This window comes from Talpa occidentalis, unplaced genomic scaffold (genome assembly GCF_014898055.3).
Source record: "Talpa occidentalis isolate TD23 unplaced genomic scaffold, MPIMG_talOcc4v2.1 talOcc4.6, whole genome shotgun sequence".
NCBI classification, from domain to species: domain Eukaryota; kingdom Metazoa; phylum Chordata; class Mammalia; order Eulipotyphla; family Talpidae; genus Talpa; species Talpa occidentalis.
In genome coordinates, this window is record NW_023604972.1 from 4,780,823 (window position 1) to 4,795,465 (window position 14,643).

Here is a 14,643-nt window from a genome sequence, read left to right on the forward strand (position 1 = left end):
AATCCCAGGGCGCCACAGGCAAACCACAGCGGCTGCGGCCAGCAGGACCAACCACATCCGACCCTGACAGGGGTCCGCACGCGTGCAGCAGGACTGAAAGGAAAAGGCAAAAGAAGGCCCCGGAGCCGAGCGAGACCAGCTAGGAAATCAGCCAAGAGGATGACGGACACGAGAAAACATAATAGACACGAAAACCTGGCAGTGAAAAAAAAAAAAGGCAAAGAAAAGCAAACTGGTTAAAAATAAACGACATCCCAAAACACAACAAAACATTTTTTAAAAGTTTATTTTCCCTAGAATTAATGACAGGAAAACCCCATAAACGTGGCACAAAATGTTTAATGCCCCATTGAATGCCAACATTATGCCATTCATCTGTCTTTGCAGGTGTATTATTTCTAGACCCCAGGATGAAAAGAAAAGTTGCTTTCCACATCTTTTATAGTACTTAAAAATACATATTTCCAGGGCTTTATTGCCAAAGGTCCCGCTTTCTTCCAGAACCCACAATCACTAACCATGTTTCTGCCGCCGAGTCCAGGAACTGGAGTGAAGGGCCGGCAGGAGAGCTCCCTCCCATCCTATGAGGAATCTTTGCTATAAGGACCCTGAGAGCTAGTGATTTCTCCTAAATATTTATTTCTCCCTGAGGGAAAGATTTCTCTAAGAACTTTCTCTCTGCCCCAAATATCCACAATTCTTGATCTGTTTTTCTTCTATTTGTCCACTTAAAGTTTTTGCTGGAATCAATTTTATTAATTTCCTTCTGAAAATTAGCGAGTCAGAGTAAATCACAGGGAGCTTTTTGCTCTCGACCATGGGAACCAGCTGCCCCCAGCTACTTTCTCGGGTTTTCCCTCAGTGCTGGGTCACCAAGGCCGACATTTACCCTAGTTTTTCTCCAGGATGTCTCTTCAAATTGAAGAAAACTTTCAAAGAAGAGCGAGAGAGCGCCTCCCCGGTGGCGCACCGCGTTGAGCACGGTGCTGTGAAGCTGTCCGCAGCCTCCGCAGTGCCGGTTCGATTCCCGGCCGGCCAGGGAGATACCCACATGGAGCGGCAGACCTCTCCTGTCTCACCCACTGCTCCCCTCAGCAGTGTACTTCGGTCCTTCTGCCTGTTCTGCTCCCCGCTCTGTCTCTGGTGAATCCTCTCACCCTCCCGCGCCTCTGACCTGTACCCCAGTTCTTATATAAATAAAAAAATAAATCTAAAAAAAAAAAAAGAGTGGGAGAAAAAGAGGAAGGAAGAAAGGGAGAGAGAAGGAGTTAAAAAGAGGGAGGAAAAGTAGAATCTATTATTTTTTAATTTTTTATTAATATTTAAATTTTGTACTTATATATATTTCACATTATTGTTCATTTCCGTACAATGTGAGCTTGCATGGCTTCTCCTATTAGGTGTAGTCTCCGTAAAAGTCCCACCACCACTTCGCCGTGAACCAGCACCATGGCCCCTTGTGCTCTTCTCTCCCTGTTTTGATCCCTTAAGCATAACCTGAACCTTAAGATGATGCTGGGGTGACAGAGGCCTTGGTGGGCAGTGCGGTGCGGTCACATGTATCTGAAGAAGCATGACCGCAGCTGTAACCCAATGTTAACTCAATAAAAAGATGCAATTTTTCCAAATCATAGTGTAATTATAAAATTAAACAATTACCCTTTTAAAAATTTAAAAGTTGCGGCAATCAGTAACCTATATACAGTCAATTTTATCTTTTCTCTCTAGAATTTTACATGATTAAACCTTTTGATTAAAAGAAATTAATTTGGGGGCCTCCCTGGTGGCCTAGGGGTTAAGTCTCGGCTCTGTCACTTCTATGACCTGAGTTTGAGCCCCGGCCAGGGAGCTACCCACATGGTGCAGCAGCCCTCTCCTGTCTCCCCGCTGCTCCCCTCAGCAGTGTATTTCGTCAGTCTGCCTGTTCTGTGCCCTTCTCTGTCTCTGGTGAATCTTCTCACCCCCAAACCTCTGGCCTACACCCCAGTTCCAGTTCTTCTACAAAAAAAAAATTAATTTTTAAAATAATTATGGTTCAAATATTGCAATTTATTAACAGCTATGCTTCCACTGTATTTTTCTTTTTTTTTTTTTTTGTGGGACCCTCGCCGGCCGCCGGGGAACGAACTGGTTCTGCAGAGGCTGCAGGCAGCCTCGCAGCCAGCGCTCAACCACTGCACCACCAGGGGAGGCCCTCCACTGTATTTTTCAAGGAAAGTCTTCTTTTAATATTCAGGCATTCATAAAAATAGTAGTAAAAGACAGGACCCAACATTGCCCCCTAAGAAGCTCTATGGTCCACCACCAAATTGATCATCCTGCAAAATTTTATTCCTGCTGAGATGATCAGATTAACTGTAAACTAAGATTAAAATCACTTTTCAAAGCTGAAGCAGCCATGGCACAGGAGCTTGGGTGGGTCATAGAAACTTTCTGCACCCAACACGTTCCTCCCCTACAGAAAGAAAGAGCTTGAAAGCTGATCATAGGTCTCAGCATCTGGAAGGGGAGAGAGAGGAAGGGAGAAGGGGGGATAGAGGGGGAGGGAAGCTGTGGGGGGAGAGGGAGGGGTCACAACTGTCGTGGTGAAGGACTGGGCGCTTTGGTGGTGGGAGCGCTACTAAGGTCACCGCATGTGAGGGGGAAATCCTATATTGGCAAACACACGAACAAGGATGTAAAACAATGGCACTTCAATAAAAAGGAATAGAAAGACCGAGCTAGACCAGACGGTCTCAGCGCTCCTTGGAAACGCTAATATTCGGCTGGTGCAGAGTTTCTCAGCTCGGTGATTTTCATTTGGCTTTATGAGAGCACAGTATTCATCAGCTGTCAAGGGACTTGCGCTTGCCATTTAAAAAGCGATAAAAATTACATCAAAAAAATGCTAAAACAAAGGCTTTCCTAGCCAAGACTGTGTTTCCAGAACCCCAAGCCTGGAGATGCACTTCCAGGCTCTCTGTGGCCTTCAGTTTTCTCACTGGCTGTTGGGGTGGCAGCCGCGGGGTGACTTGATGGCTTCTATTCACGACAACCTGGAGACGCCTTAGAGCCCACGGCAAAGGCCAAGCGCGCTGTCCAGTTGGGAGACCCAGATCTCGCCTCCACGCTGCCAGCCTGGGGATGGGAACGGAGTCACCAGAGCCTCGGTGCCGGAGGCCACCAGCCCGGCCAGCCAGCTCCACGACAGGCCCCAGCCGGCTCCCTCGCCCGCAGCCCTCAGCCCTCAGCCCTCCAGCCGCACTTCTGCCCTGACTGCTTTTTAATCTGGCATGATCCACAAATAAAGGAAATTGTGGTTTTCACATCATGATCCAGCTTATTTTTCCACTGTGCATAATAAAAGCAGAGTAACCCATTCGTAGCTTCAAACGTCGCCCTTCCAGCCCGCATTGTTTATTCCTCGGGCTTTCAACAGTTTTTATTTCAAGATGTCACTTTTAACGCGCTTGCATAATTCTGCATTTTATTTCAAGATTCTCTGTCATAACCATTCATTTCCCCCCACCGGCTAAGTTGTTGAAAAAGAAAACTGTGTTTCCAGGCCAGTCCAATCCTACCATTTTAAAGCTGGCAGGATCTGTCTTCCTTTCCCCCCCTGGGAGGATTAATTTGCTTCTTTTTTATTCTCAAAGTTTTATGATTCCAAATAAAGGATATAATGGTGCCATTGAGAGTTGGGGAAATGTGGAAGATAAATAGTCTATGTGGGAACTGCTGAAAATGAGAATCGAAGTTTGGGGGAAGGAGGCAGGAGGGGCGGGGACATTTTTTATCATGTGAATGTGGCCTATTAATGATAAAGGAAATTTCCTCCTCCTAACGAGTCCTGCCTTTATAGACTGCAGTGAGGGCGAATGGTTCCATTCGTGTCATAAACGTAAAGAAGCTGAAATCGTACTCCCAAGAATGTAATATGTTTAATTTTGAAGTTGGGGGAGCAGCCTTTCAAAAATGGATGTTTTTTCTGTGACCTGCATTCCGAAGTCTGGGCTTTTAATCTTGATTTCATTGCCTGAACTGACACATTTAAGAAACATGCTAAAATCATCTGCAGGAAACTCATTGACCCAGGGAAGCAATTTGAATAAATTCTTTTGGTTGAGTCAACCCTAATTAGCTCCCAGCTTGGTGGGAGACATCTGTGTGATGATCCATTAATACCGTTGCTGCAAGGGCCCAATTCATCATCAAAGAACTTTTCTTAAGGGCCCTCTGGAATTTTACAAAATAAATTGGGCAAATGTTACTAACCTCCAGGAGCTTATAATTAAGGTCAGCGCAGTAGATGTTTATTGACTGGGTACTGCATGCAAAGCAGTGTGGACAAGCCAGGCCAGGTAGGGCATGAATCCTGCCCTCACAGAGTTCACAGGGTGTCTGCTCATAAGCCACACCGTGAATCTGGGACCCCTGGAGGGATTATTCAGTGACAGACAGCTCAAGCACAGGTTACATTTGCACACAGTCCTGAGAAGAGACAATACAATGCATATGCGACCACGGTTGTTATTGGGGCAACCCCAAGAGAAACAGGGGTGATGAGGGTTGTGAGTCCTCATCTGTCTATTTGAAAACTCAGGATAAAACCCAAAAGCAGTCAGGAAAAGAAAGAAATTTTTTACAAAACTTATTTATAAGGAGAATGAGAAGAGGGAGAACAGAGAGCAAGAGGTGATTAATTGACCAATATGTGGTCGGATGCTGTGTGTCCTACAAGTAGTGTTGTCCTAGATGAACTAAAAAAGCAAGAGCTTCAGACCACTCTTGTGTTCAGTCTTTTAAACCCAACATGATCACTTAGCTCCTCCCCTAGTTCCCAGCAGTCCCCACCCCCTGTTCAGGAAGTCAGGTTCGTGGCATGTTGGAAATTGTACTCCTTAGCACCTGAGACCTCTTCCTTGCAGAGGTGAGGGTGGAATCCATTCAGAATGTCATTCACTTGCTCAGAGTTTGCTCCTCACTGTTCTTCTAACAATAGCACCACTTCTGGGACCTCCCTGCTGGCACAGGTGATTGAGCGCAGCGCTGTGAAGCTGTCCGCAGCCTCTGCAGCGCAGGTTCAATCCTGGCTGGCCAGGGAGCTACCCACATGGCAGCAGACCTCTCCTGTCTCACCTACTGCTCCCCTCAGCAGTGTATTTCAGTCAATCTGCCTGTTCTGTTCCCCACTCTGTGCCTGGTGAATCCTCTCACCCTCCCACACATCTGCCCTGTACCCAAGTTCTTGTATGCATAAATAAATAAATCTTAAAAAAAAAAAAAACAATAGCACCACTTCTTGCAAACTTTGGATTTCTCCTATAGCGTGAATTAAATCCAGTCCCTTCATCATGACTTTCAGAGGCTGTGAGCCTGGGTTCTACATAATTGTTTGATAATATCGTATTCAAATCCCCTTGCCCCAACCCTTCCTGCCTCCCAGAACTCTTGGTGTTCCTCCCCAAGCCAAACCAGATTCTGCCCTCAGTCAGATGCTTCCTCAGACGTAGCCTCTACTTCTAAGTCATGTGACTTCCCTTTAAGGGGTCCCTTCAGAACGGGCTCCCTCCTCAGTGAGGATTTTCAACATAAATCTGATCTCCCAGGACTTCCCTCCACTCTCTCCTTCATATCACCCAGTTTCATTTTCTTCATCGCATCCATGGCTCTCAGAAATTATCTCCTTCACTCACTGACTGAATTATTTATTATCTGATTCTTCCTTTGCCCTACCCCAGAGGTCCACTCCACAAGGACAGCAAATTTTCTGAGTTTCTGCAGTGCCAGGCACTCTGTTAATATTAGGTGAATCAATGAATCAATTAATGGGGAGAAAAGATAAGATAGATCTGCAAGTATTGACAGGTATATGATTGATATATTTGTAATAAAATAACTAATGGAAAAACTGGGTTGGAAACAGTATGTTTGACATAGAATTAGACAAAACTACATAATAAACAACACACTTGTAAAGATGTATATAGAACACAGAACAAACAAAATCTAGACTAAAAAAATACAGGTTGATTATGAAATATCTAGTTGCTTCCTAAACTATTTAGGTATATAAGTAAATGGTTTAGGTCAAATTAAAAAATACACATTAAAAAGATTAAAGATAGGTTGTTCTTAATGGGGTGAGGAATGGGGAGTAATAAAAACACAGAAGGGAGGTCAGGGTAGGAAGAAAACTTGGGAGCTTGGAGGAAACTAACGGAAATGTGATTTAGTAGACAGTAGGCTTGAAAACTGCCATCCAATCTCCAAACTTTCAGACACTTGACTCCTAAGAATCAAAGCTTAAGATGGTGAAAACTTGGGGGTCTCTGCTTCCCCTCCTTATTCCTCAAACTTCACCTTGCTGATGAACCGCACACACGTCAGCATGATGTTCTGTGCCCATCCAATAAAAATTTGCTGAAAAATTGTTCCTCCAGTCCCATGTCCCCCATCTCTAGGCCAGCATTTACAACATCCTCACAGGGAAAGAGACCTGTGACATCCATGGAAAGCCCTGCAAAGAGGCACTTGTTTCTGGGCAGGAAGAGAGGCTGTAACTTCGAGTGTGTGGTTTCCGTCCTCTGCACTGTGGTGGTCAAGCCCATCTTTAAGTGTATCCAAAAATGTCAGCTGTCACCTTGGAAGGCAGACATCCAGCACGGCCGCCCCCAAAGGTGGATGAGTTATCAGAAGGCCATCGCCGAGCACTTAATGGACCTCCACTCCTAAATAAACATGGCGGGGGAGGTGGGGTGCAACCCCGAGTCCTGGTTGTTTGTGTGTCTTGTCAGCCTAGTCAATTTCCCTGGCCTGTGACATGACATTCCATCGACTTCCTGGAATATGAGATTGCACAGACCTGCCTTCGTGGGCACGGATGGTGAAAATGGGAAGAGAGAGATGAAGCGCCAGTTAGATCCTGCATGAAGTTCGCATGGCAAGGAGCTGGCCAGGCCTCTGCTCAGCACAGGGAGATTTATCCTCCCTGGGTTAGACCATGACCCCTGACCCTTCACCCTCCTTTCACACCAATAACAATGTTATCACATTCCCCAAAGGGCCGGTGAGGTCTGGCCGTCTAGAATCTGGAGCCGGAATATTCTCGAGTGTCTAAATGACATTTTAATTGCACTGGTCCCAGTGGACACCACTTTAACCCTTTCAGGCAAGCATGTACAATTGCACAAAGACAGGCTGAAAGACGAAGAAGGTGCTCAGCACCCAAGACCTGATGCCTGGCTGGAGCTGTGTCCCAGCTCTCCCTTGGCCAGGCAGCCTGGAGGGATACAAAGACTAACTTCCATTTAGGGAGGCCCTTCCAACCAGACAACCTCCCAGGCACCCTCTAGTTTCTCTGCACCCCCATTATTAGACATGTCATCTGGCTTCAGTCTCTGTACCCTGCCTGTTAAATAAAACAGCACCTATTCAGGTCTCTCTAATTATCACCAGATCTAATGTGAATAAATCTGTCCAAGTTGTAGGTGTTAGAAGGGGTGAGACAGAATCTGTTAATGTTCTTCTGTTCCATTGAGCCTGAGTCCAGCAGAACCTCCTCAAGTTTTCTTGCTTCCCTTCCACTATCTGTCGTCAAGTATCCACCCAAAGTCCCAGAACTCCTGTAACGACTCCTTCATGGTCTCACCAAGCACATGTTAGACACGCCCTATACTTCCTTCTGTGGCCAAGCCTCCATATCCCATATCCAGCTTTCCTAATTATATCAACTCTCAGGAGTCCTCACTTCTGGGGGGATTCCCTATTTAAGGGAGACTCTCTTTAGAGTCTCTCTTCTGCAGAAGTGGGGAGTTGCCCAGGTCTGTGGGGATGCTGCAGCTGCAGGCCTCGGAGGTACAGGGCCATCATTTCCCTCGATGAGCTTGCAGGGTTCCTTACCTTGTCCCTTCTCTCCGTGGAAGGCTGCAAGTCACGTGTATGAGAAACTCCATCTGCCCGCTCCCATTACTTTCCTTGAAACCCAGCCTTCCAGCCTGTCTTTTTTTAATGGTATTTGTCTACCTACAGCAAAAACAAGAGTATAAGCTTATGCTAAGGGCCATCTGACTCACAAATTCCATCTGGGAGATTATAAGAATGAGGGGATTTGGGTCTTCCTGGAGAGCACACCTCCCCTAAAAACTGAGCAGACACCATCCAGTTCCAACTTATTCATACCAAATAGGAAAAGAAAAATTAAAGAAGCTCCTAAACCCATATAGCAGAGAAATCTCCTGACTCATGGATGCTAATTTCTATCTGAAAAAATAATAATAATAGTAAACAATGTGGGTCAGTAGGCAACTGCTGCCTCAAACAGATGAATTAAGTTAATATATCCTATAATATATATTAGGACATTATAGATGGCTTAGGCGTTTTTGATTCTATGGTCCAAGAAGCTCAGAAAACAATGATCTAAATAAAGTGGAATTTCTCTTCGTAATTCCTCGTCGTAATCTTTAATCTTTACTGAAGTGCATTGTGAAAGCCTGAGAGAGAAAGTTCTAGGAGGCTAGGTTTGTTTCCTACATGTCTGTGACCATCAGATTCTTTCTTTGAGGTTACTTTCCAGCGACGACTGAGCCACAGAATAAGCTGGGGGGTGCTGGCCACAGGAAAAGGCATCTCAGAAGCTGCCCTTGCTGCTCAAATTGCTGGCCTTGGCCAGGGGCACAAAAGAAGGCTTTGTGTCCACACGAGACCCAGCCCAGCTCACCAGGAGGGCACACAGAGAAGTGGGGACAGCGCCCGCCCGCTCTAGCAATAAACTGTTCATTTGCTGGGTCTTACACATCTGTCTCCTCCGGGGGCCTCACAGTGTGACCCCAGTAGGTCTTTGCTTCCTATCACAACAAACACTGAAAGTAGGAGAAAATGGAGATGCAAAAACATACACCTCTTCTTGCAAAACTTCAAGTTTTCAAGCAAAGCAGAGGCACAGACAGAAAAATGCTAAAAAGCAGGATAATCGCTTTAACTAAGGTTTATGCAGGACGCCATAGGAAGTAAGGAGGAGAGTCCGGATTTGAGAATCAAGAAAGACTTCCTAAAAGAGAGAGAGGGGAGGGAGGGAGGGAGCAGACAGGGTGTAAGGGAAAGGGAGAAAGAAAGAAAATAAAAAGGGAGGGAGGGAGTAAGGGGAAGGAAGGACCTCACTGCTGGCCAGACAGACAGGGAGCCGGTGTTCCAGCAGATAAAGGCCCATCACCAGTGGTTCTCAACCAGTGGCAATCTCGCTATCCCCAAGTGAGTAGACATTTTGCAAAGTCTGGATATATTTTTGATCATCACAAAGCACTCTATGCTACAGCATAGAGTGGGTAGAGGTCAGGGGTGCTGCTAAACACTCTATAATGCAACCTGCAACCCCAACAACAACAAAGATTTATCTGCTCCAAGTGCCCATAATGCCTAGATGGAGACCCTGCTGGAGCAAAGCACAGCGGTGTAAAGACAGGCAAGCTGAGGTCTGCAAGATTCCGGTGTTGCTGACTCGGGCTAGAGAGGCCCATCTTCCGCTCTCATCACTCTTAGGACTACAAACTCAAAGACACCAATTGGCCCTCTTGGTGTTTGTATTGCCCTGCCCTAGCTGGTGGCAAGTACAAAATGAAAGAATTGAATAGATTTCTCAAGAAGCAATGGTGATAAGAATGATGTGGGAGCACAGGTGTGTCAAATTCCTGTGGCAACGATAAGAAACTACCATAACCTGGTGACTGAAATATCAGAAATGCATCTGCTCACGTTTCTGGAGAACAGAAGTCTGAAGTCAAGGTTTGGTGGGATTTGTTCCTTCTCGGGGCCCTTAGGTATCGTGTCTCTTTGGGTGACTCCACCTCTTCCTTGCTCACGCAAGTACAGCTCATTCTCTGTTGCCAGCTTCCCATGGATCATCGCTTGGCTTTCTCCTCTGCGTCTGTGTCACTGGATTTAGGATTCCCTTGGTTAATTCAGGATAGTCTCATCTTGAGATCCTTAATATCGTCTAAAATCCTTTTTCTAAATAAGGCCACATTCACAGGGTCTAAGTTAGAACTTGTACATGGTATATGGGTCCCAGTTTTCAGAGTCCTGCAATAGGCGATTACGTGCCTAGCAGGCAAAGCTAGGGAAAGATACTTAGGAACAGAAGAATGAATCCTTTATGGCACATAATTTCTCCAAGAGCTGACCACTTCTGATTTTCACTTCTATCGGACAGCAAGATAAAATTAGAGATCCATTTCATTTCGAAGTACAAAATATTTGTTTACAAGATGTATGAGGATAAAATATTTACAATGCTAAAAGAGTCTGTCAAGGAAAAAGCTCAAACTCCACCCAATTCATATGATATCCTTATATTTCAAGGGTCTGAAATCTGCTATGGGCAAAGATTCCACCTTTGCTGTTGGTGGCAAGCCTCATTTTCCTGGGAGTAAAGAGTAAAACTTGAGAAGCTCTCTACGAAGCTCTAGATGCCACAGAGTAGCTCAGTTTGAGCCCAGTCCCCAACATAAGGAACACTAGGCCTCTGTTTTAAAATTGGCCCTGTCACCTTAAATTATCTGCACTTCTTGTCTTGACACAACCTCGAAAGCCTGCTGTTCAGACGTGGTTGCATCAAAGCTACGTCGGTGTGAGAGGGACATATTTTAAAATGACAGATCTAAGAAGAAGCCCTCAGTCCTCTAAATGAACATATTATTTTAAAGATGGAAATGACTCCTGGAATACCCTGTAATCCAACATTTCTCAATAAATCTCGTGTAATAAATTCTCTGCAGGGCTGAAGACCTGGTCTCCGGGTAAGCAAGTGCTTCCTGGAGCCATATTGGAGGGAGAATTGGAATAAGTACTGCGGAGGGCAGGGGACCAAGGGTGCCTTTGAAAGTGACTCCAAGATCACGTCACCAAGGTAAGCATGATTTTATAGGAGGGGGGTGAAAGGCTGATTTAACTGAGCTCCCTTCAGACCTCTGGTTGGTAATGAGGGGACTCTTCCATTTTGTACAAATACTCTGGTTCCTGGTTCCTCTGAAAGACGGGAGGCTGGGTGGGAAGGTTTTTCCGCTGAATGGCTTTCAATGTAATAATACTTAATACTCATTTTTGAAAGAGTTTCCTCTTTTTCTGAATATTTTCATGAGACTGTAACCCATTTGTGCATAAAATTGCTTGAAAGTGACATGTTGAAAAGTCCGGCAAACACTGCAGTGCACTCTATTTTCAAGGAATATAAAATTGGACTCTGTCTGACACCTTGAGTGCGCTTGTGAAAACAGAATGTCACATCTCAAAGGGTTATTCTTGATAGTTAAAAAATATAAAATAAAATAAACAGACCTCTGCAGGCAAACAGCCCCTTTGTACTCCAGTTTCCATGGAAACTCTGGCAATTGTACTTTTCACGGTGTGGTCTATTTCACTTGATTTTTAAATGTCTGGTTTAGGCAACTATCTTAATGACCCTCAGAATTCAGTAAATAATCTTTATCAAGACACCATATGATATTGAGATAGATCCTAAAGATAGTACCCGTGTCAGAGACCCAGTCATAGGAATGAAGACGCAGGCTTGTGGTATTGGATGGAATTGGCGGACCTCACCTCATCCTGAGCAATACTGTTGTGATTATCCTTTTTACACCTTGTCTCTACTTTGAAAATTCTTGGAGTTAAAAGACCCAACATAAATGGTCTGGAATCTTTCTTACAGAAGAATTCCCCATAGTATATGTAGCTATGCCCTCTCAAGAAGTGGAGTTTAACTTCTCTTCCCTTGAAAACAACTGGACTTAGGAATCACTTTCAAAGAATGGAGAATGGAGGGGGATAATCATAATTTTATAGTAGAGAAACATGGCAGACACTACATTAACCAAATGGTGAAGGTTAATAATCTCAACGATAAGTCACGGGGATCTCACATTCTCCCTGACATGTAGAATTAGATTAGAGACATCTCATCACTGTAGATTTCTTCCCCCAAGCACAAAAATCCCATTCTAATTGTGGATAAAAATAAAATCATCACATAAACCCCAATTGAGATCCATTCTAGGAAATCGTTGACTGGGGATCTTCAAAGCTGTCAAGACCATTACAAACAAGGAAAGTCAGACTCAGGTCAGAGGACACTAATGGGACATGATGACTAAATAAAATTGATTTCCTGAATTTGATCCTATAATGTCAAAAAGGATGCTGTGGAAAACTACTCCAAATACAGTCTGTCATTTAGTGAATAGTGTTGTTTATTCATTTTCGACAAACAGATGGTGCTTACCTGTTACAGATAGGGAAAAAAACAGGTGACGTGTTTATGGAACTCAATATGATCTTTGCAAGTTTCCTGTGAATGTAAATTTTTTCATTAAAAGGTGGATTTTAACAAGAAAATCAATTACTGTGCTTTCAAGATTAAAATGAAAAGGACCATGAAAAACTAAGAGAAAATGCCATGTCTTGTGTAATGATATGGACTCTTTTAAGGATGACCATATGGACACGGGATGAGAAAAGCAGGCTGACAGTCGAATCCGTAAGGGGTAGGGTCAAAAAAAGGGGCTGCAATTGTATGGGGAATATAACCAAAATGAAAATGCATGCATTGTGCAAAAATGAAAAATGATGTAAGAATTATATAAAATAAAATATTTTTTAAAGGGCCTCCCTGGTGGCGCAGCAGTTGAGTGCTAGGTTGCGAAGCTGCCCTCAGCCTCTGCAGCACCGGTTCGATCCCCGGCTGCTCCCCGGCCACCGGAGGAGGGTCCCACATGGCGCGCAGACCTCTCCTGCCGCCCGCTGCTCCCCTCAGCAGTGTCCTTCGGTCCTTCTGCCTGCTCTGCTCCCCGCTCTGGCTCTGGTGAATTCTCTCACCCTCCTGCGCTTCTAACTGTGCCCAGTGCTTGTATAAATAAATAAATAATCTTAAAAAAAAAAAAGTTCACCTGCCTCAATGGTCTCACTTATAAAAAAAAAAAAGAATTTTATTGGTAAATTTAATGTCCTCTAAACACATGTTGATTTAAAATGATGCACACCTGAAATCTATAATCCAATGTTAAAACAATAAAATATGTTAAAAAAAAAAAAAAGTGGAATCCAGTTCTGTTTCACACCAGTCCCAGGGCAGGATGTGAGGGCTTCTCAGAGGGCAGGGCTGTGCTTGACATGAGAAGTGGAGGCATATTGGTGTCATGATGTGGGGACCGTGTCTTGTTTTTCAATTTTTAAACCAAAAATAAGACAACGGATGATGGGAGGATCACTGTGTTTCTAAGGATGAACTTGCAAAAAGCCAGGTTTCTATTTTTATTTGAACATATTTTTTATTGAACTACTTACTTTACCTTTTTGCAGGTTCCTCTCCAGCAGCAAGGAAAACAAAGGAGACTATGAACTAAAAACTAAAACTAAAAATTTTCTGTACAGTGAGACAGTAACCAAAACGAAAAGGTTTCTATTTTTAAAAAACACACAACTGTGCACTTCTATTTTAGTAAGCCTCCTTGGGATGCCATTGTCATTAAGCAGTACCACATTTTTCTGTAAATTAGGGAACTCAAAGTTCAAGTTCTCCGGGAAACTTATTTTCCAACTATCAACGTGTAAGTGCCAGTTCTGCCACAATAGTGAAAAATTTGGTTTCCATTCAATGAATTCGATCCTGAAGACAAGTGAGGTGTGGGGGGTGGGGGGGCCTCCTGGGCCGAAATACTCAGAGTGCTCGTGACTTGAGGTACCAGGTAATTTTCCAGGGAGACTTGGCCTTAAACACAAAGGGAGAGTTCACACCGGGACACAGCATCTCTCTGGCCCGACCCCGAAGGCATGTTTGCCTTGACCATACATTTTTTATTGTCCAGTTACGTTTTCAGTAATTCAGCTGATGGGATTTTCAGCCCTGCCCATGGCTGTGAGTCATTCCACAGTCAAATTAACAGCTCTTTTGGAAAATGTTTTTTCAAGACTTGGCCAAAATTTCCATGCCTTCATTTCATCCTTTTCTTCCCAGAGAAGCTCTTTGAACTAGTCCAGCGATTGCATACTTCACACAAGCCTGTACTTCTAGCCGTGGCAAATGCCTGCCCAGCCTCTCCATTTCAGCTTTCCTCAGCACCAACTCCCCGATGCCTCTCCCGCTCTCCATAGCGACAGTATCTTGAAACACATAATACAGCTCTCCTTAGAGGCTTCTAAGCCTCGTCATTTTGCTCGAATGGCCCCAGGCTCCATCTCCCAAGGGGAATTCAAGTTCCTAGACAAGCTGGCCCCACCTACATCCCCTTCCTGCCCGTGGCCCCGCAGCACTTGGTTGCTCACCAGCCCTAGCGCGTGCCCACCCTGGGCCTCTGCCCCTCCCACTCCTCTGCCTGGAATCCATGCCCTCCTCCTAGCTCGATCTGGTGGGCTTTTTTTTATCCTTCGACATCCAACCTCTTTGTTGGTTTCTCTGTGACACCAACCTCGAGAGACTTCTTACTCCCTCCTCTGTGACTCCTTGTGACTCCAGGGCGGCACACTGAATTGCAAGCTGCTCTCAAACAGGAAATCGCTTATGCGCTTTTCATGAGATATGAAAGTGCTCATGACTGGAGGTACCAGGTGCTTAGCTTAAAGCCTAGCAGATTAGACCCTCTGGCCTTCTTCACTCTTTACCGCCACCAGCCC